General features: G+C 37.8%; 1 protein-coding gene across 1 annotated transcript in view; it reads right to left on the bottom strand.

Annotated features, from left to right (window-relative positions):
* The window catches only part of LOC6572866 (sex determination protein fruitless), a 136,184-nt gene extending 119,388 nt beyond the window's left edge, over window positions 1–16,796 (bottom strand). The window contains exon 1 of the mRNA XM_015166629.3: window positions 16,200–16,796. The gene's annotated coding sequence lies outside the window, so the exon portion shown is untranslated. The remainder of the gene's footprint in view (window positions 1–16,199) is intronic.
* Window positions 16,797–22,233: the final 5,437 nt, after the last annotated feature.

Consider the following 22,233-nt stretch of genomic DNA (forward strand, 5'->3'; position numbering starts at 1 on the left):
ACCCAAACCCAGACACGTTGCAGCTCTGCTGACAAATTGCTGCAGCCGCCTCCTGCTGCAGTTGCCTCCGCTGCTGTCGCTGCTGCTGCTGTTGGTGGTGCTGTTGGTGGTGCTGTTGTCGCCAACATCAGCTGCGAATGCAGGTCCTCCGGCCAGCATGGCGCACAAATTTGGTAGCACGCCGTGCGGCGGCAGTCAAAAGCGTCCAATAATTCATAACACAGCCACTGCTGTTGTTGTTGCTGCTGCTGCTTCGGCTGCTGTTGCCAAAATTGGCAAGAGCCGCTTGATAAGCCGCCGTTGCACACAGTCGCCAGTCGGCAGTCGCTGCGCTGCGCTGCCACGGCGCGTAATAAATCTGTGCAATTTGTTGCACGCTAATCGCGCCATCGACTGCGGCTTTCAATTGAAAGTAAGTATCTATCGGGCTTATTGGCTCGCAGGTGTTTCGACTGCCCAAAACGAGCGAAACAAAAAACACGTTTAGTGGGCCAAATAAATCAACAAACTAATTATAAACAATATAAAGGTGATGCTACTGGCCTAATGCCCATCAATTAAGTAAATTAATAACAAATACTTAGCATTAGAAGATGACAGAAATGGAGGTAGCTTGATATCCGTATCCGTATGTTAGACCGTTCTTATCCTTCTTCTTAGTCATACTCAATTTGTTTCTTATATAAGGTAAAGCTCAACATACATATAATCTGTTAGGTATATATACCCTTATCTTTATTCATATCATATCCATGTCTATATCCATTTTCGTCTATATATCTATCCCCTAGTTTCATATCCTTATCCATTTTAATATTCATATTTCTTATCCATATCCATATCGTATCCATAGTAATATACATATTAATATTCATATCCTTATCCCTATCCATATCTAAATTAATATTGATATTCTTATCCCTACCCATAACATGTCCGTATCATATTATATTAATTTTCTTATATCTATCTTATAGTTTCATATCCTTATCCATATCTTCTTTATCCGCATCTATATTCATATCCATCTATATCCTTCAATTTCAGTTTATTGTTTATATTCTATCCGTATTATTCTTCATATCTTTATCCGTATTATGCATATTCTTCAATTTAAAAATCTTGCTTAAAGAAAGTGAAGCTAAAGGTAGTTCCTTTATCTTTATTCGCATCCATACCCGTACATCTATATTCATATTTCCATCTGGTTCTTGAATAGAAACTGAAGCTAAATGTATATTTATCCTTATACTTATCCCTATCCATATTCATATCCTTAGTTAAATAAATTTCATTCATTTCAATATATTTCCCATGTAGGCAACCCTCCTTTTTTCCACATTAGAAGCAATTCCTTGTGTATATTCAATTTCATCAAGTTGCCAGAAATAAACCTCATCCATCTGTTTGGCCATAACTTATCAATAGGTTCCTCTCGCCCTCACCGAAAACAAGTCGAGCTTGACAACTTTTTGCCCCTCTTCCGTTGGCTCAACATCGTTCGCTCGGCCGCCTGCCATATCTTGCTTTACAGTCTTTGGCTAATAATAACAATAATTTAGCCAGTAAATGAAATTAACATGCATTACACAACAGTCAAGCGGCCAATAACGGAACAAACCTGCCATTGATCCTTGGGGCGTCCCATTGGGCGGCTGCAATTGCAATTGCTATTGCAATTGCGATGCCAGCGAAGTCGCCAACTGCGTTCCCTAACTGACTGGCTGATTGAGTTGGCCCGCATCGCACCGGACGGGCTGGCCATCAATGAAACTTCAACTCCCAGTTGCTGCATGCTGTGGGTACCGCTAACGGTATCTAGCCACGTAAACCCATCCAGAGAGAGGAGCCAACGCTGCCCCGCCTAACCCCACCTACCGCCTCTGTCTGCCTGCCTGCTTGCCTGCCCATCGGCTCTTTCTAATGGCGCACGCATCGCATTTGCCGCCTCAATGGCCAGCTGACTGGCCAACAACAAAAATGCACCGGGATGCACTTCTTTTGCAGCTTCACCTCTGACTTTAACTCTTTCTCTGTCTCACCATTCTTCGCCTCTCTCTTCTCTGCCTCGAGTGCTGCCTCTTGTCTGGGCGCCATGGCGTATGCATTTTTTATGTAAATTGATTTTTTTCTGTTTCTGTTGTCTCTGCTTGTTGTTCTCGCTCGGTGCTTTTCATTAGTTATGATGGATGATGTTGGAAATTATTTAAATATATTCAATTAATAATAGCAAATGTTTTAGCTGACACAAAATAAACAACAAGTGCCGGAGCAAAGACTGTTTGTTGTTGTTGCTCTTACTTAAGATTTTAAAAAGCTGAACAAACGATGAATCTATCTTTGACGAAAGTGAAAATACCTTATTTTAATATTAATAAGAAATATATTTACAAAACTAACTGTAAAAAATATATATAAATAAAAAATAAATAAATAATAAATTATAATAATAAAATAAATAAAAAATATATTAATATAAAATATAAATAAGATATCAATATAAACAAACAAAATTTGTTTTTTAATTTGTAATTATTCATAAGTTGAAAATTTAATTTATATTATGTACTCAAAAATATTAATGAAATGTAGAGTAGGTAAAATAATGAATATCGTTTCCAGATCTATAAAAATTCCAATTTAAAATTCTATTAAATGCTAATAACTGAATAAAATGATAATAGCTAAACCACTTCTTCAGTTTATTGATTAAAAATGGGAAAACAATTAATTGCTTTAAAAATAATGTTTGCTCATAAACCTGAATAATAGTTCTCTTTTTTTTTATCGAATTTCCAAAAAGATGTTTCTTTAATCTAGCTTTATGTTTTCAAATTTTTAAGAATACTTTTTCTTAAAATTTCATTTATTTTTCTTAATATTTTTATATCAGACAAATATTTATGAAGTTCCCATGCGCTTTTGGTTTAAGTCTCTTAAATATATAACCATTTCATTGGCCTTCCGGCAGTTGAGTTAAGAGTTACATGACGACTTCAAGCCAGTTACTTAATTACGCATACGCCACGTTGAGCGCATAACAAATATTGTCACACAGCCAGAAGACAGAAGGCCATTAAAGACGTTTTAATTATGATCATTTTATTTACAGCAGTTGGCAAAAGTTAATAAATGCATATTTGAGGCAGGCACTCGAAATGGCCATGAATTGAGAGCAGGCCAATAAAGTGTGTGGCAGAAGTCAAAGATAAACGCATGAGGAATGGGCTAGAGAAGGGGCAGAGCAGAGATTGTTGGGCGAACATGAAAAGCGTGAAGCAGACAATCAATAAATGCACAGCTGAGCTGAGCTGAGGCGCTGTGGCAACAGGTAAAGGCAATTACCAATTGTCCTGTGACTCTGTGGGACTTCCTGCTGAAAATATTGAATGCCAAATAAAATGCAATAAAATAAAAGAAGCCAACAACAGGGAAAAAAGGCAAAGACAAAGAGACCACGAATATGATTTACATGTAGCAATTGCAACTGCAGCAGCAACAGCAGCAGCAACAGCAGCAGCAACTGCAACAGCAGCAGCAATTGCTGCAACATTTTCCGTTCTTCGTGCAACGTTTGCCACCTGTTCCTGTTCGCTGCGACTTAGTTTGCCGTTATTGTTGCCTGGTTCTGCCTTGCCTTCCATATCGTTAGCTAATTTTATTGTTACAATAACTGTTGTTGCTGCTGCTGCTGCTGCTGCTGCAGTTGCTGTTGCTGCTTTTGCTGCCTATCTTTCGTGTATCTTACGACCGGCCTTGTTTATATCAATTCTATTAAGCACAACAGCTAGCCCCAGCTAGCCTCCATCTCGCTCCATCTGCATCTCTCTTTCGCTCTCTCGCTCTGCTGCTCTACCACTCTCCTTTCAGCATGTGACTAATCATGCACAGCCAATCATGCCACAAGTTTATTTATTTTCACATTGCATTTGCAATAAGCAACAACAACTAAAAAAAACTGGGTAATCCACTTGAAAATTCCTCGATTTTTGCTAACCCTGTTTATTGTTGTTGCTCATGCTGTTGTTGTTGTTGTTGTTGCTGCTGTTGCTGTTGCTGTTGCCTGTTATCGGCTAGCTATCAACGCCGCTTGTACTCGTTATTGTTGTTCCCTGTTATGTTTGTTACGTTTCTTTTGGCTGGGCATCGACTTGCTGTTGCCCGTTGCATCTTATAAAGTGAGTTATCTGCTGGGCTGTCGTGTGGCATTGGCCAAAGTAAATGTACGATATTCTCTTGCTCATTCTTTTTCTTTCATTATTTGCACTTGTTCTTGTCATGTGTGTGTGTGTGTGTGTGTGTGTGTGTGTGTGTGTGTGTGTGTGGTTTTACCGCTAACAGCGCTCTGTTGCTGCTGTCACCTGGCCGGCCGTTATATGTCCTTGAAAGAGTTAACTGTAATTGATTACTGCTAAAGACAGTGTGTGACTGGGAGCTAATACAGTGAACCCTCTCTCTTGAAGGAACACCCGGCAAGTATAGCTCTCTTAAAGAATTTGAAATAAATATAACTAGCTTTAGTTTAAATTAAAGCTAAAATTAATATTTCAGCCTTTTCTTCGATTCTGATTTTTAAGCTGTAAAATTAACTTAAAATTAATTTTTCAGCTTTAAGCAAGTTTAGCTTACACCTAAAAATCTATGAAAAGAGTTCAAATAGAAAGCATCGTCGTTTTACTTATAACACTCTTTAGATTAGTCCTTCAAGCTCTCAAACCCTATTTGATATATTTCAAATTTTAGCTAGAGTTGATAATCTATATATCTCTAAAAAGGTATTCGGATAAAGGGAAAACATATTAAGCCACTATTCATACTTTCGGGCATATTTCCAGCTTGCTTTCATATTTCTGGACAACTTCCATAAATAAATGCTCCACATTTGCTGCCTTATATGATAATATCCCAGCAGATATAATACTCTCCCTCAGTTTTAAGAAGGAATTCTTAGCAATATGAGCTAAATATTTTTGTTACGTGTTTGCATCTTAAGCTACTGACCTGATTCAGGTTAATGCGGCTGTCATGCAAAATGGATTTTCTTGAAAAAGGTCAAAAATATCATTTGTATTGTGGCGGCATAGACAGCCAACAGATAGCAAATATATAGAGTGAGGTTTGTGCTGAAAACTCATTTGTAAACTGGCAAGGAAGATAAATGGAGCACGAAATATGAGGAAAAGTAAACATATAGTGAAAGATCCTTCTTTTCAGCTCATCATAATCATATTTATATAACCTGGTATTCTCTTTAGATATGATATATGGAACAGTATTTGTTCTCTGCTCGCCAGTGCATCATAATTGAAATGAAGCTTGGAATCTAACTGAAGCAATCTTCAAATTGGCCGCATAAATCTTGATGGTGCATCTCTTGGCCCGGCTGTTGGCTAAGCTGTCAGCTGTTGGCCAAGCAGCAGAATACAGTTAGATTGAAGCTGGAGCAGGAGCAGATGCCAATGTCGATGTGGATGCCACTTGCTGTAAATGTGGCAAATGTCGAATGCAGAACACAGAATGCAGAATACAGAATAGCGAATAGAGAGTAGAGAGTACGGAGAGAAGAAAATACAGAATGCAAGCCAGCGTAATTGATAAAGACCGACAAATCCGTTGATGGCAATGTTAATGCCGCGCGCTATGCGCGATCGCAGCTTGGCCAGGGCTTGGGCCAGGCTGGCGGACGGGCTTGGGGCCGGGCTCAATGTCGCTGTGAAACGATCTTGTTGATGGCAGGAAGACAAAGACCTAAGATTGCCTGTTAATGCTAGGCGAAACGGTTCGATGTCTCCTGATGACGCGTGCAGAACCTGTTGGGTTGCTCTCGTTGTTGTTGTTGTTCTTCTTATCGAACAGCGTTCGATTTTTATAATGATTATCGCCATTACTGAGAGTCATTGTTGTTGCTGTTACTGCTGCTGCTGTTGCTGCTGCTGCTGCTGGCAGCTACTGTTGCACTGCTGAGGCAGCTAACAATGCAATCCGTTGCCTGCAATTAGTTTGGGCGTGGGGCGCGGCTGGAGCGCGCATAAATTGCGTTAGGATAATGATCGCGCTTTGGCACAGTAAATCGCAATTCGAAATTCAACGGACACGGCGAGTACAGTTCGAATGTGCTGCCTGTTGCTGCCGCCCAGATAGCAGCAATTGCAGCAGCTGCGGCTCAGCGTTTTAACTGGTTCGGCAACAAATTTGACGCGCGCTGCTACAAATGAGCGCGATAGAAAGAGAGAGACAGGCAGAGACAGGGAGAGAGAGAGGCAGCACGATAGACAGCTAGGGGGAAAGAAAGCAAGCGAAAAGCTGAAGGAAAACCAGTGGAAGGCCAAGCTCCAAGCACCAAGCACCGTTTTGGCCACGCATGCTGGGGCGCCATTTAAATTGAGATTTATTGCAGGCAGCATCTTTTGCTATTGCAGTCAATGATGCGCCAGTGGATGCTGCTGTTGTTGCTGCTGATGCTGTTGCTGTTGCAGGTGCAGCAAGCAACGGTTTTGTAGCTTAGAAGCGAAAACAAAACTGTAAAACGCTGCCAACGCTTGTCTTTGACCTCGAGCAGGCAACAAACTGCAATGAGAGGGGATAGAGCGGCGTGCAGCCATGCAACCAGCTGTTATATATAACAGTCAACAAATCGTTGGCCATTCAATCTTAATGAAGTTATTAGGCGAATCAATTCTTTGGTTTTCTGTTGTCTGCAGCGGCACATGCAACAGGCGAAACGTTTTCCCACTGATTTATTTGGGCTATAAATGAAGATGATTCTTGCTAGAAAATGTGGCATATGAACTAGAATTTCCTATGGGTTCAGGGCATAAATAAAATTGAAAATGTTATAAAGAGTTGGGTAAGCAGCTAAGCGCATGATTTAAACTTTATTTAATTAATTTAATTTTAATTAATTTTTAAAATAATTTTTAATAAATTCGTTCTTAAATTTTAAAAATATTTTTAAAAAATTCTTTGATCCAATTTTCTTATTACTAATTGATATAATCAGCATTCCTAGTTCATATTAAGCTATTGGCATGTAAATTATTTATATTATAGAGTCAATTTTAATCATACAAACTAAGCCATCTTCTCATTTAGAATCAGCTAGTTAGTCAGTTTCGGCAGTTTTCTGTAGTACTATTTGATTATATAGCGTATTACTATCTATCATCGAATGATTTCAATTTTCTGAAATTGTCATCATCACTTTTCAAGTATATTCATAATAATAATTATCATGTTAATCACATTATGATTATAATCGGCTGCAGTTGGAGGCATTTTCCCTGACTCTCGCGCAGCGCCATACCACAGAGTGCTTTGCCACTAATTACAGGTGACACTGATTAGCGCGTTGCAGGAGACGAATGCAACGGGGCGTTAAGTAGCTAGAGGCATCTCCTATAAGTCTGCAATGTGGCAAAACATAATTTCTGCATGTCACTCAGACAGGCTGGAGTCGGAATCGGGGCTGACTGTGGAAATGGAGATGGCTGTCAATGCGTCGGCTAATCCTGCTCATCATCTATAGCTCTGTAGCTCGTGGTTCGAAACGAATGCATTTATTTATTTATTTTTTTTTTTTTAAGAAATCATTGAAACCGGTTGGCAGCATTTGATGGAAAAGTTGCTGCAACACGGTTGCAGCTACACGAAACATCAAGACAGAGGGACAGACAGACAGACACTGAGACTGACTGAGTGACTGACTGACTGGCTGACTGGCCGGCACCTGTAGATTTTATCCTGGCCATTTGATTGTCTGCCGTTGATTGCCGCTGAGATGCTTTGCAGCTGTGTGTTGCAAGCGTCGTCTGCCTGCCGCCTGGCTGCAGAATTAAGTTGCTGCCTGGCAGCGTTTACATGCTGTGGCTGTGGCTGTTGCTGTTGCTGCCTTTTGATGTTTTAATGATAAGATTTTCGCGATTGATTTTTCCTGGCTGTCGAATTTGGCGAATAACCGGTTGCCGGCAGGAAGTGCCGCCAACTGCCGCCAAGTGGCGCAGAAACGTGCCGCATCAATCAGTCGCCCACCGCGACCGTCTAACAAGGTCAATGGGTTAATGCAACGAACTGCAAGTAGCAACAAATAGCTAGAGTAGATATATACTATATATACTCTATATACGCCCACAACGTGGCTGGTCTTTGGTGTTGTTAAGGCAGCAGGCCGAATGGATTACAATAATTGCACACTGCGGCGGCAATTCAATCCGCAAGTGCAACTGTAAAGTGCCACCGTTTGTGGTGCTGCCCGCCAGCCAGCCAGGCAGAAGTTGAGGAGGAGCTAAAGTAGCAGCAGCAGTTGAAGAAGCAGAAGACAACGATTGACAGCAGAGCTGAAGCTGCCACTCAGCTCTTGTGACGGCAAACGGCAAACGGCAAACGGCGCATGTTGGCCATCAAATGTCTAGGCTAAACATTTAGATTAGAAGCGAAAAAAAAAATAAGACGACGACGACTGCCGCTGCTGCATTGGCCACTCTTCCGTCAGGAATGCATTTTTATGGAGCAGACAAGAACAATTGACGTTGCTATGGCCAAGTCGGAGGCTAATCTAAATTGTTGCATGCAACAACAATTGTGCAGAGATACAAGTGTCCGGTGCATACGGCGAGGCAGGTAATTTCAGCTCAGCTAATTGCGAAAAGTGCTCCTGTAATTCCAACGGGGCCAACAGACAACTGAAAGACAACAAGCGGCCGACTCCGACTCCGACTCCAACTTCAACTGCAACTGCAACTCCAATTTCTGCTACTCTGGCCTGCCTGCACCCTATGAGGCCCCTCGGGTAAGTGACACCTACAGCGGAGACAGCTTTGGCAATTGTGCTTGCCAGGCCCCACAAATAATAGCTTCATTGGCCACCAGAATCCGGTCGGTGCCAAAATGGGCAATGCCAATGTCTCTGGCGATGGAATTTGCTCGAGAAATTTGCATTGTCCTCGGCCCCACTTAGTTGACCAAAAATGGTTTGGCCAAGCTTGACATTATTGTGCCTTTGCTGCCTAATGGCGCTTGATGGGCATTTAACTGTCTATCAATTAAGCAATTAACGTTTTATATACATATACACATATATATAAATAGATTTATACTGTATGCGACCACATCTCTATTAACTACTCACACGTCAATTTATCTTTCGATTTTTGGTCAGCTGCGATTTTACAGTCGCGACGTTTTGCCATTTACTGAAACTGTTCAAGCCAAATGCTGCTGACCGAGAGGCAAAATAATAAAGCTAGCATAACTAGCAGAAAAAGGTAAAGTGGTAAAATGGTGGATCAGGCAAAAACCAGGTAACTGTAACGCCACGCTGAAGGTTAGGCCCATTGCGTTCTGCTTCTGACACACAAAGTGCAGAGCCAAAAATAAGAGCAAAACACAAAGCACAAGTGAAAAGAATGCAAAATGTTTGAAAATTACTAAAAGCCGCTTTAAGGTAAGGTTTGCGGAATGCGCTTTCTCGAGGAGTCCATTGATTATGTGTTGAAATACTTTGCATGAAATTAAAATAGCTAAAACCAAATATTTTCCCTCTATGTTCAACTTGTTAAGCTGCCAATTAGGTAGTAGAAAGCCAGTTTAAATAAAATAATAATAAAAAAAAAAAATAAATAAATAAATTAAAAAAAGAAAATATTTATCATATTTAGACAAAATAAACGAAAATGAGCTCTATATATAAAAAATATATTTATTTATTTTATTACATGTCAATTATGAAATAACGGGTATATAATTATAATTTTTTAATTAAATTTAATTTTATAAAAAAAAAGTGAAAATAATATAGCTAAAAAAATAATTATCATAATTAGATCAAATATATTAAAATGTACTCTATATATAAAAAAATATATTTATTTATTTTATTACATATGCATATGCACATAATGCATTTGAAATGCAATGTTTATTTGCAAATCAGATCAACGAAAGAATTTAATATTTGATGTAACAAATAATTTAAAATTAATAAATAAATAATTTTAAAAATATTCACATTTATAAATTTTTTTGATATTTGTGGAAGTACTTTCTTTGAATTATATTATTAAAGAATAAGGAATAAATCAATAATAAATGAAATCAGCTAAATATAGGACAGATTTGAATTAAAATATTGATGTATATATAGACATATACATGTATATAGATATATAGACTAAAAAATAATTATAATTCTACGTATAATAAACAAAGAGTTCTCTTTAATTTTGTAAGAATTTTTTATATACAACAATTTACAATCTTTTTTATATACCAATGAAATCGCATAATAAATCAATTTGAATTGATTAAAAAAAATGTAATCTCTATTCATACATAATAATATCTTTTAGTGCATTCGCAATGTCTTATGCCTTATCGCTTCGTCTTTTGCATGCCTTTTTTATGAGCGTCTGGCGCTGCCTTTCTGGCACAGTAGTTCAAGCAAAGCAAAGTGTCACAAGTTAATTAGATTAAATTAAAAATATGCATAGTATACACTCTTATACGTAAGTATTGTTATATATAGATATACTGCCATACGTTCGTATGTACATAGATATTTGCGTTTTTACTACTTAGTAGGTCTCCTACGTCTCTGCTTCTGCTTCTGCCTCTGCTGTCAATGTCAGCTTTGGCACCTGCCACATACATGCCTTTGCATACTTTTAAGCTGGCGCGGCTGCAGTTGCAAGCGGCGCACAAAAGTAGGCAACACATTTGTGAATTTGAAAAGGCAAAATAGAAAAATATTTAGTTGTATAGCCAGGAAGTGCTTTCAGCGCACGCAATTTTACGCTGCGCTTCAGACGAAAAATGTAATTTACAATTTTAATTGAAACACTCAATACAAAATCCTTCAATAGCATAAAAATGATGCTTAACGCATTAATTAAAAAGAAAAGCCAAGCCCAAGCCCGCCGCACTTCAACAATTCAGATGCAAACAAGTCAGCGAAATAATGAAAGCTTACATGCTGGAGCTGCAGGTGTGGATGTGAGAAGTGCGTGCATAGAAAAAGTTTCACTTTTCACATTTTCAACTTATGCTAACGCACAAATCTCGAACCGCCGGGCGCAAATGACGCACAGTTCCAGAAGAGGCCCACGCACGCAACGAGCCGAATCAGTTCCAGTGCTTAAGTGTTACGCATATGAGTGCGACTGTATGTGTATGTGTGTGTGTGTGTGTGTGTGTGTGTGTGAATGTGTGCGTGTGTAACGCACTGCTTTATTATGTAAGGGTCTGGGACTCAGACGTTGCCAAGCACTCAGCCAGCAGGTCTTGACTACATGCAATACTTTTAATGAAATATGCAACAATCAGAGGCGAGTCCCCAGCCTGGCTGTCTGCCTCATATGACCATCATATTTAGACTCCCTCTAGCAATATGGATGCATATATGTGCGACTGTGTAAATGGTGATCGTTGTGTTTTCACCATTGTCGAGACGTTGCGCATTTTGTCTGGCAATTTAATAACGCCGAACGCAAATTACATTCTCGAATCTGAGCTGCACTACGACGCTAAGTGACCCAAATTGCCAGCTAAAGGGCGTGTAAGAGAGAAATGTCGACGATGTGGCATTTAGACGCTTTGCCCATGCCCAGGCCCATTCCCATTACCATTTACATGCGCCACCGTGCGTATACGTAACGTGAATGCTGCACAAATCATAATTGCCGGCAGCAAGTCAAGTGCAAAGTCTTTTAGCTGGCCCACGGGGCGTATAATAAATAATGTAATTAAATTACCAATGCAAGCAAGCATTGCTAACCCAGGGCCAAGGCATGCATGCGCCTAGCCGAATAGGCTTAATGAGCAGCAATTTTCCATTTAATTAAACAATTGCATTTGCGGACGAAAGCCAAAACAAACACCTACATAATATACCATATTAGAGCAATTGAATATGCATATCAAATGAAGGCACTCAAATATTTATATTCCAAACAGTGCGAGCCCCGGCCCCAAACTGCAACGTAAATAAATTGTAATCAACAGTAAATCAAGCGTCGCATCAGCTGCAGGTGGAAGAGTTGCGTTCCCTGGGCGACTTACAGTGCTACTCCATGCATAGCTGGCAGCTTACGGCTAAGGAGCTGTCAGTCCATTTACTCGAATGATTAGTTGCCCTGGCAGCACAGCAACCACTCACTATATGCACTCCATACATATTTAAAATTATGATTTGTGACATTGGTCACACTGGCAAAGCCGTTGTCTTGCGGACTGTCAACAGCTGCAAAGCTCGAGTGTAAAGTGTGCACAAACGGCAAAGTTGACAAAAGTTAATTATAAGCAGCATTTGCCAGTGTTCTCCTTATGCCAGGCTTCACTTTAAGACCTTTTTGTTCGCACCGAAGACGAAACTTTAATAAATTTGCCAATTTATTAAATTTTATGTGAACTTGTTTCCTCTCAGTTGCCAATTAGTCAAAAAACTTCAAATGAAAAGCAAAACTTTTTCCAATTCTTATTAGCTTTTGATATTTATACCCAGTAGCAGTGCGAAGCAAGTGTAACCGAGGGGTATATTGAGTTTGGTAACTATCAGTTAGTGATTTGAAGAGATTTGGCTGATGCCAACTGAGCTGATTTCGATATCTTTCAATTAAATGTAATATTTCAATCTTGAATTATTTTCTATTTATTATTATTTTTTTTTTGTATTTATTAATTTAAGTGAGTTTCAAAATGATCTATGAAATGATGAATTCTTTTTAGTTTCATTCACTGCTGGCTGGGTATTTGATAGTCCGCCTCTGCATTTATTTGCTAAACACTTTGCTTGAATTTTCTTTCTTTAAGTTGCCCATAAATTTCTGATCGCAATTTTATTAAAATTTATTGAGACTAAAATAATATGTTTTTATTAAAATACAAAAGCAAATATTTGTCTTAGCTGGATATAAATAAATTAATTATGGCATTGATTTGACAAAAAAGAAACCACCCTAATATAGAAAACTTTGTGAAAATAATTAAAGTAATAATGATAAAAAAATAATAAATTATAATAAAAATTTTATTGCTTGATTTAAGATATTTTAGATTGAAGTTAGTTGTTTAAAGTCATATAAATTAATCTATAGATAAATAAATATATATTTTATTATATTGGTACGAATAATTTATTAAATAACAAAAATATATATCATATATTATTTATGATATATAAAGAATCAAATCATTGATTTTTTTCAACATTCCTCCAACTTTCATGAACTCCAACATAAAGATAAACCTAGCTGGTCAACTTAAAGTCTTTCCATTACCCTTGGATATAAATTAAACATTCAACAATGTAACACGAAAAATTTCTCTAATATGTTTACAAATTTCTAAGCTCTTGGCAAACAGTTTCATTTTCACTTAATAATTTACCAAAGTTCAAAGTGTGTAAAGCGGCGCCACGCTGCGTCGGGAATGTGCCCGAAACGGAAGCGGAAATGCTGCTGGAGCAAAATATGGCAGACCAAAGTGGTGGAGCCATGGCAGAGGCGAAAAGTTAAACTGCACAGCTTATGCCAAACGCAGCCAGAAACTGTGCTAAAAAACTGTAAACAGTTTTTGTACTCGACGAAACCTTGAAACTGTCAGCATACAGCATGAAAAACGCAACAAAATTTCTTGCCCCTTTCCCCACACTTTTCCCCTATTGGTGTTGGGTTTTCTGTTCCTCCTTTTGGCAATTGTGATTTATTGACTTGTCCGAGCCGCAGGTGCTCCACTGCTCAACTGTTTGCGGTTTGCTTCCGCAATTACTTTTGCCACTTGAAACAGTTGCCTCTCTACTGTTTACATAGAATGCTGCCAATAGCTTTTACTGTCCACATCCGGCAAACATAATTTCACATGAACTTGGCTGAGCAGGAGTTTTTAATTACAGGTAAATGCTAGGCATAACCATGGGCGATTCCTTTCAAATACACATACATATATATATATATAAGCACACAAGCAGCCACTTAGGCGGGGTAACGGGGCAGGAGCACTGGCAAGGGGCGTGACTTGGCATACAAACAGCTGCAGCACTGTGCCTATACACACGCATTGCGTGTATGTGCGTGTGTGTGTGTGTGTGTGTGTATTGGTGTCAGTGCGTGCTTCCTGGCAGCCCCAGCAGCGCTCAGTCCTCGCCTGAGCCACCACTCAGCCCCCCTCTTGGCTGTCGCCGTTGCCATCCCTGCAGCAGCCTTAGCCTCGCTCTTTTGTGTTTATCCTGCTCCAGTTCCACAGTCTGCTGCATTCATTAGACTTAGCCAAGTGGCAAGCGCCTGCACAGTATTCCATTAACAGACGCTGCCACAGACTCCGCCTTGGCCTTCTGCAACTGCAGCTCGGGCCTGCCTAATGGTGTTACTTGACTTGGGGGCAAATCCTATGAATATTACGATTATTATATGCTCGTCACATTACTACTAGGCCTAAACGAGCAAAGTATTTAGCAAACCTGTCTCTACCTCTCTGTCTCTGTTAACCACGGCTCGCTCCAGGCACAAATTGGCCAAGCTTTGGCCAAGCTGCAGCTCGGTTTCGACTCGGCACTTTGATAAATTGCAAATTGAGACATTTCCGTTGTGCCTCGGGCAGTAACTAACATCATATCGATACGAAATGTTGATGGCATTGTCACTAGATTACCAATTGGCATGTCCGAGTGCCACAAACTCTGGCATTTGACTTAAAGCCAAGTTATTTGTGTATTTACACGTGCGACTGCTCAACTGCTCGACTGCCCAAGGAGCTCGAACGGAAATGCATGACCAATGCTCGGCTGTCAACTTGCCACACGTCATGCCACACCACACGACACAGGGCTGTACAAATGTGTTGCATTGCATGTGGCATGACTCATTACAACTCTATCGCTGTGTAAACTGAACCTCCGAAAATATTGTGTGCGAGCAAGCCTCGGCATATAAGAGTTTTAGCAAGGCATATCCGATGTTCTATGCGCTGTGGCAGCAGAATTTGATTTGAGAAAATATTTGTAAAATTGCTTATTATGATTAAATTATATTGCTATCGAATTCGACAATCGAGGTGAATAGTTTGGGTATTCATTATAGTTTAAATCGAATTTTATAGTTATTGGTTAAAGATATTGTAGTCAAATTATTGCCAGATTCTTGGCAAATGATTAATAAATAAACAGCTGGCTGGTAATATGTAATATAACACAGTCTAGGTCTGAGAGATAGATAATCAAGTGCATTTGTATTCAAATTTTATATACAACTTTTTCATTTAAGGTCATAAAAATTCTTAAAATTAATTAAAAAATAAGACAACAAATGACCTAAGTAGTTTAAGCTGGCAGTTAATGACCAATCAGTCAGTCAATCAGTCGGTTAATCACTCTATCACAGAGAAGAGCTTAAGAAATCATAGACATCTATAATATATATGAAGGTATTTTTACTTTATAAAACCCCAACAAAGGTATACGCCGTACTATATCTAAATATTATATGCTTTTCATCCTCTGTAAGACCGTAAGTAAGAGTATCAAATGTCAACATCAGAGCAAATCAAATTAGCGTGCTACGAGGCAATCGCATAGCGCACATTAGGGTTCTTGTAAAGACATTTCCGTTAGATTTGATTATCGTCAAGGTATGCAGAGGGGTATGTGGGTGCATAATGCTCGATTGAGCAAAGGGCTTAATGCAGATATTTGAATCTTATCGCACGTTAAATTGGCATTTGCATGAACTTGACGACAAAAAAAGGCAAAATTGCTATATACACGAGCATATACGATTTTTGATGGGTTCACTTTGAAGGTTTTTTTTTTTTAGTACTTCAGTTGCATGTGCAGCTCTTGGGATTAAGGTATTTGAATTAATTTTAAAAAGTTACTAGGACAATTTAGGTTGCATGTTGCTGCATCGTTTGACAGCTTTAAGAGGCTCACAATATTCTTAGTATTTTTTTGTTTTTTTCGGCATGCGCACAATGCAGCTAGATCTTAAATTCTATATAGATCTAAGCTTATATATAATATTTATTTATGTTATACTTGGCAGCCCGACAGGCCCTTCACATGCTGGGCAGCCCCACTATCGCCCCACTAAATGGCTCCATGCCGCACTCGGTATGCACTACGTTGTGTGGGTTAGTGTATCTACGTTGGCTAGACACGCACGTGATTTTCTTGTTATGGAGGGTGTAGAGATAAATGTAAATGGCTCTTGACTTACCGCGCTCGTCGACAGGTTTTTGGGTGCTTGTTGATTGTTGGTTAGGTTAGGTTTTCATTACATATCATATATGAGTAGTATATATAGCAATTGTGAAAGAGAGATATATATATATATGGCTAATACTTTTGCGACTTGCTCAGCTAATATATTGTTGATTGTTGATTGATGATTGATGAGTGTTGATTGATGATCATCTGCTCATAGTGTGCGTTTGTGTTGATTGAAGACGTTGGCAACTTCGACGCTGTCGTTGGGGCTCAGTTTCCAGGCTTCTCACAGTTCTCCTTGATTTGGCTTACGTATGTATGTACTCTATGTACATATGTATATCTCTTAGGATTTTTTCGCATGAAAAGTGTTTGCTTTACAGTGGCTTATAGCTACTTAAGTACAAGTTTGTGTTTTGCTACCAATTCGTGGGTTTAATTTTATGTTTGCTATTTTTGTACTCTTGGCTTAAAATTTTGCATTTTACAATGTGCTCGTTAGGTGCGTGCTTATGCCCAGGACTTGGGATTGATAATAGTTGATGGGCATAAACATGTATCGCTTAGAAAACTAGAAAATTATTGGCACTACTTAGATATATGTAAATATGTTGTGATATAATACTGGTATACGTTATTTATTAATATATCTATAAATATATATATTGATACTAGTTTATTGAATTTTCATAAATATTTAATAATTTTTTGTATATTTGTTAATAGAATATGACTTATTGTTTGAGTTTATTGCTTTAGCTGAACTACAAATTCTACGATTTCAAGAGGCTATTCGTGTACGTATACTTCGAGTTAACATTAGCTGTATTTGTTATTGTTGAAGCACTAAGAACTGGATAAGACTTTCGAATATCAAATATATTGTATATTGTTCACTACTGAGTTAACTTTAAATGCGTATATATATGTATGTTCTATATCTATGTATATCCTGTAGTTATATAAGTTTCGGGAACAACTGGACCCACAAATAGCTGTCTACTAAAATACTATATATATATTAATATATATATTTATTTGTAGTTAGAATATTGGCTTTAGTACATCATTTCCGTATATATGTTTATATATAACTGATACTTGCATTAATTATATGAATAGTTGATTATTTAATACTCTGATTTGGGCAAAGTTCAGTAGTCAAAACTTACGACTATTTCTTAAATTAAGATATTGTTATTAAATGTTTCTATGTATATTAAAGATCTATCTCTGCTTCAGCGGTACAAGTGCTCTTTTCTGCTCTGCAATAGCTTACGATCTATTATCTATATCTTAATAATAGTTGGTGTCTTTTCTTACAGGGATTACCATATGCACACATTCAGCTTTATGAGCTAAGTTATCTTTGAATAGTTTAAAGTTTTATCATATCTTATCTTAAGTTATCTTAAATAGCGTAGCAAACACTTTTCCTTTCTGGCAATTGTTTTTCTCATTGGAAATCTCTCTCTTTGATGGGTTTAAAGTCCAATTTAATTTTTGTAAATGCTCAACAGAAGCGATTAGCAATTTGATTAAAATGACTCTACGTTAAATTGACTTTCATTTTTTTTTTTTTTTTTTTTTTTTTGTTGGCCGTAAGTATTTAAGGGCTATTTACTTTAACTTGATTTCAACGTTAAGACAAAAACAAAAAATCAAACTTGATTTCAATTCAATTTTCATTTTGGTGTCGGTTGAGGCGCTTAAGTTGATTGAAGACTTAGCATAGAAGAAGTGTTGATGGGTTGCTGATGATATGCATTCTGGATCGATTTACGATTCGATAAACTTTCAATTCTGTGCTCGCTTCTAGCGCTCTACCGGCTGCACACTCGACCCGGGCTTACCTCGGCGATGCGGCTGGCAGCGGCGGCGGCGGCAACGGCGGCGGCGGCTGTGACCGCACATCCGACTCAATGTGACGCTTGTGCGGCGACTGCAGATCGAGGGCCGCGTAGGCGGCATGCGTGTGCCCAGCCACGCCCAGCGGCGAACTTCGCGGCCGCATGGTAAGGGGCGGACCGCGGAATAGCGCATACGGATTGCCAAAATAATCCTGTGAGGTGGCCATCATAGCGAATCGTTGCACTGAAAAGGATAAAGGAAATTAGATTGATTAAGTGGGAAAATTGTTAAGAAAATGGATTATGAAACAGTTAAGTGGCCTGAAACTTTTTAGGGTAATGAAAGCTTAGATAGTTGGAAAGGCAAATAAGTTCTTTATGTGCTTATTGCTAAATCAGTTTAAGATTTGTTGATTTTTGATGTAGGTGAGCTGCCTTTAATTCACTGATGAGCATAGAAGCTATAGCCATATAATCGGTCATATATCTTTTAAAGATCTAGCCCAATAATAGGACTCATATATCTTATATACTCGCATACGTATATATATACAATATATCTTGCATATATGCTTATGGACATGTAACTTAACTGAAAGCTCTATAACTAACTAACTAAACTCTATATCTAAGATCTAAAATAGTTACCTAAGGCAAGCTGGTAATAATTATTTTTTATTTCTGTCAACATATTAATTTTAATAATTAAAAATATTTTTTTTTTTTTTTTAGTTATAATTGTTACGGTCCCTGCAAACTTCCAATCTTATGAACTTTTTATTTAAAAAAAGAAAACTTACTTTAAAATGAAATTTTTCAAAGCCTTTAACCCGTTAGCTTATCATTCAATGCTAACTGTTTGATTTATCTAGCTAATAACATGAGTTTTATAACAGAATAAACAATTGTACTCTCTATCTATCTGTATATCCTCGCACCTATTTTCCAGTAAATTAAAAGCAAATAAAGCGACCTTAAACCGCACTCTCTCTCGCAAACATTCATATTCATAGACACTTTTCGAAATTGTGGCATGTCAATAGACCATTTTTATGGCCAGCCATTCAGAGCTGACTAAACGATGGTAGCTTATGTGTGTGTCTGTGTGTGTGTGTGTGCAATGTGCGTGTCCTGTCCATTCATGTTTTTTAATTTAATAGTCATGTAAATATGTGAGGCACGCGACTGCATTTAATTTTTTGTTGTGAAATGAAATTATTGTAACATGTCCATTTGATTGATGCCCACGGCACGGATTCAACCACGGACACAGACACACACACACAGAGACAAACACACAAACATGCCGAACACGCCATAATTGACGGAATACAACAGCTATTGAGCACCGAACAACGGACAACGGACAACGGACAACAGACAGTTGACAGCGCAGAACATGACACGACGACAATGCCCAATGCATATAATTAAGTGTCCTGTTCCCGCCCATCGCTTTAAGTGCCGCCCATTTTGGAAAGTGCGCGTAACGAGCAGTTGATGATAGTGTCTCCGCATTCCCAGTAATCAAGCCAAGCTGCAATTACTGGCGCCTATTCTCAAGCAATGAACACTTTTAAATTGAATTGTTTGTGTTTGGCTAATTGCTGCTGGCCTTCTAGGCATTAAGGCGAATGGAATGGGTGAGAGATGGAACAATAATTGATAATGTTTTTACGTATACAGCACAAAAAAAAAAAATTATCTTATGATACATGTAACTAAGATAACATAAATTGTGTATAATAATAATTTCTATTAATTATTTTCAACATTTTAGGGAATATAGACGTATAGAATTATTTAGAATTATAGTAAGACATTTTTATTTCACCTCTCACCGCCCTCATTTACTTCATTCGCTCACTTCCCTTAGCTCTCAAGCTCATTTACCTTGTTCATCTGCCTGGCTTTCATTCCTAGCTGCCCATCAAGTTCAGGTAAGTTCGCAGGAGGTAAGCAAACACAATTTATTCTATTTGATGCTTTTATTTGGCATTCTTAGCTGCCTTCATTAACTCAACATCCCGAGAAATACATATAAACACATGTATATGTTATATTTGGCACATATACACATGTAGACGCAAAAAATTTATTTAAAATTAATATTTATGTGTTTTTGAATTTTTTCAATATAATAATAATTTTTAAATATATATATATATATATATTTATTTATTTATTTATTTTTTTTTAATTTTAATTTTTTTTTTTTTTGTAAACACGCTCATAACATTCATTTTATATAATTTATTATTCTAAGTAATAAAATAATACCAATTTATATTCAAAAATTAATTATTCTAAATTTATTTTATTTATCAACAACAACAAAAAAGTAATAAATAAATACAATTTTAAAAATAAATAAAAAAAAAGTTTAAAAAAAAAAAATATTTTTCTTTTATAGAGTTAAACTAAAATATTATTGCCTTCAAGTCTATAAATTTAATTTCTATTATCAAGTCTATTATTAATTAATTATTGATGCTTTCTCCAAATTCAATCAATCAATTCATAAGTTTAAAAACAAATTTAAATTTTTGTCAGATTTCTTAAATAAAATTTGCAAGTGCTAAAATAAAATATCGAAAGAAATAACTTTAAATACCTGAAATGTATGCATAATATAAATATTTATAAGTTTAATGGATGCCAGAAATTCCCAGAATCCACTCAAACAGAGATCAAGGCACTTTTTTGTTGTTCTTTCAGTAAGCCACACGCAATAATCGCATTAAGTGTAAATTTCAGGGAATTGCTGTTGGCATTAATGCCAGCAACCAGCACGGCTGATTCGCGAACGTGATTTTGTAAGCCAGTGTAAGCGCACTCGACGGATTAACGTAATTTCCAGCCAATTGGCATCAAGTGGGCAACATGCCACACTTTCTGAGCCACAATTAAGTGTGCCACAAATCGCATTGCATGGCAGGCCACACACACACAGAAACACATGTACAGTAAATGCTCCACACAATGACCAAATGCAATGCGCTTTCTTAATGAATGCTAAGTTTTTGTTTTTTTTGTTCTACTCCTACTTCTTCATTTTCTATTTTCCCTCTTCTTATTTTCCGTTTTCTTTGCCTTTTTTTGCATAATTTAACGCGACAGCTCAAGTGCTGACTGATTTTCCAGACGGCGGAACGCGTTGGCGTTGGCGTTGACGGCGTTTAACTTTTGCATAATTACGTAAGAAAAAAAAAGTTGCCTTCTTGCGGATTTATATGAAGTTCGCAGTGGCAGGGCGGCGGTTCGAACTTTCCAAGAAATTTGTCTAAAGCTGCAGCGAGAGCGGGCGCTAGGGTGGGAGCCGTTAAGGGCGCTCCCTTGCGAAGCAAATGCATCAGAGTTGAGCGATATGCGTACAGCTTCAACTTACATGGAATAACTTTTTATATCATCAAATGCAAAGCAAAGGCACAGTGCGACAGTTCGCAGATGTGAATGACAGAAATATACATATATGACAACAGTCTACAAGCTGTTGTCGAGAACTTTAATACAAGCTCAAGATATGCCTACAAAATGTGTTTATAAAAATGAGCGTACATAAGAGAAATTGTATACACACATACACATAAATCTAAATTCTAAATTATTTGTTTATGCCTATTTTTTATTATTTGAGCATCATTTAATATTTAAATAAATTTAAAAATATTTTATTTATAAATATGTATATAAAAAAGTCATCGTACAGAAGGAACAACAAAACTTTTCATAAAAAAAAAATAAACTAATAATAAAAATTGATACTTAAAAGCAAATTTTTATATTTTTCAAATTTTTGCTCTCACCGTGCGTCGCTAATGGCACACCCATGCCCTAGAGTATCGTTGGCTTTAACTTGTATGCACCTATCCATACAAACACAAAACACACACACATATGTACACCTGCACACATGTACAAGTCCACACACACAGTCACAAGCACACATGCGCGCTGATAAATCTGGAGCAATGGCGTCAAGTGCACGCAGTCTTCACTGGGCGACGCGACGCGGCACGGTTGCAAATAGGCCAGACGTTGTGCGTCGAGCACCTACGCGCACATTGGTGTCACCTACTGAACTGAGCCGAACTGAACGCAGCTGAACGTGAGCGTGTTGCTGCCGGGAATCTGGCAAAGTAATCTCTGCTGCTAAGCATTTACAGCAATTGCTGCTGCGAGTTGCGGCCTGTT

Source organism: Drosophila mojavensis, unplaced genomic scaffold (genome assembly GCF_018153725.1).
Source record: "Drosophila mojavensis isolate 15081-1352.22 unplaced genomic scaffold, ASM1815372v1 contig_16, whole genome shotgun sequence".
Taxonomy (NCBI): domain Eukaryota; kingdom Metazoa; phylum Arthropoda; class Insecta; order Diptera; family Drosophilidae; genus Drosophila; species Drosophila mojavensis.